The sequence below is a fragment of the Solanum tuberosum genome, unplaced genomic scaffold, assembly GCF_000226075.1.
Source record: "Solanum tuberosum cultivar DM 1-3 516 R44 unplaced genomic scaffold, SolTub_3.0 scf01183, whole genome shotgun sequence".
In the NCBI taxonomy this organism is placed as follows: domain Eukaryota; kingdom Viridiplantae; phylum Streptophyta; class Magnoliopsida; order Solanales; family Solanaceae; genus Solanum; species Solanum tuberosum.
The window spans coordinates 3,312-5,439 of NW_006240169.1; positions in this window are offsets into that span (position 1 = coordinate 3,312).

Sequence of the window (2,128 nt, forward strand, 5' to 3'; positions counted from 1 at the left end):
GCATTTTTATACTATACATTACCATTAATGGAGACGTCAAGTTTCTTAATTTTCTACAACTCCATATATACAATGTTTCATGTTTGCTGAAGTAGGCAGTTGGAACATGGAGAGAGCATAGAGAACTTATGTTGTTAGCCCTAAGAATAAATAGCTTTTCCAAGCTGGGAAAACCAACCTGCAAATGTTGAAGGCCTTGTATTTTATATAGCTTCAAGTACAAGTCTCAAACTTGTTGGTGGAAAAGCCTTAGTTAGAATATCAGCTTGTTGTTCTTCACAACTGCAATGCACCAACTCAACTTCACTGTCACGCCCCGAGCCTACAGCCTGGACGTGGCCGGCACTCGAGAATCATCGCTGGCCCCCAAGCGATCCCTTGGCTTGGCTGACTACTTAGAGGAAGACTTACTCAAGTAAAATAGGAACTCCAACTACCAAAAGTTAACTCATAATGTCTCAAAACAACATAACTCAATGAATGTTTGAAATTTCTTGAATAAACATAAGTATTCGACTCAAAGTCTCAAAACATCAACAAAGGAAATAGAAAAAAAAGACTTCTCAACTACTATTGTCTATGAAGCCTCTAAATACTACGATAGATGTTGGGACAAGACTCAGGACATCTTAACAAAACAAAAGATAAAGATGTGGAGCCCTCCAGAAGCAAAGAGGTTCACCAAAGCTAGCTGGAGTGCTAATGGTATCAACGAAGCGCCGATTGATGACCCTGAATAATTGTATCTGCATCATGAAAAGATGCAGGTCGAATGACGTCAGTACATTGAATGTACGAGCATGCAAGGGAAAAATTGAAACATACAAAGCTGGACAGATAACCTGTAACATCCGGCAATTTGAAATAGCTATGAAGAAGCTTAGAATTGGAAATAGTCATTTTTGGAAAGAATTTAAAAATCTGGAAATTTGGCCAAGTATGGGTAAAAATGAGTTTTTTTTTGTCAACTTTGAACAGTCATAACTGCTAGCTAATGATGAGTTAGGAGTAGTTCCAATTATGTTTAAAAAGCCCTTGTAATGATCTTTCCAACGCCGCCGAGTTTGCTCGATTCCGAGTTCGTATGAGTGAGTTATGCCCTTTGGAAGTTGGGCTGTTGGCAGGGCAGTTAGCCCGAATTTGTAAGGGTATTTTGGTCTTTTCCCTAGCCATTTTCTTTTGGTTATATTGAGGTGTTAGACTGATTTTTAATCATTTTTCCCTTTTAAAAGTGAGAGTTAGGGCTTTTTGAGAGAAGAGAGAAAGAAGAGGAGCAAGAGAAGAAGAAGCAAGGATTCGTCAAGATCGTCATGGGTTTTGTCGGGGGTGATCCCTATTAAGGTATGTGAGATCATAGTGTTGGGTTGGTTCATTCCTCCACACGCCTAACTCGTATTATTTCCGAGAAAATATTGATTGTGTTGTTGAAGTTTGTGATTGTGGTTGTTGAAGTTTCTTGTTGATTTGGGACATGTTTCCGGTTGTGTTTGTGAGTTGAAATCTATTGTATGTTGAGGGGTTTTATGATTCTAAGTGTTTGGGGCTGGAACCATTGAAGTTAAGGGGGTTTAGAGTTGGAAAAATGATGGAGAAAGGTCGAGTTTTCGGGAAAAAGAGTTGGGGCATCGCGCCAGCCAGTGCCCCCCAAAAGGGACTCTGAAGTCCAGCCCTTGGGGCGGCGCGCCTAGCAGAGCCCCCACCAGGCCCTTTTGAACTTTGTGCTTTGGCGCCCCGCGCCTCTGAGAGCGCCAAAGACGCCAAGTTTTCCCTTTCATTCCCTATTTTTTCATACATGTTCCTTGGTAATGTACCTATGTTTTATAGTTGTTTTCAACACTCCAAGGTATGTCTAAACGTCAAGAACTCATCCATAAACATGTGATCATATACCTTGAATCCATAATTCAATTCAAGGCGAGTTAGGATCAAAGTCAAGTGAAGTTAGAGTCAAGTTTAGAAGTTAGGAAGCAAGTCAAAGCAAGTCTTTAAAGTTTATCAATAGTCTTTATTGAACGTTTTAACTTCATGTTTAGGCTCAAGTTTCAAGTCAAGTAAAGAGTATAGTGTTTCAAGTCAAGTAAAAAATATAGAGTTTCAAGTTAAGTAAAGAGTATAGCGTCAAGTTCAT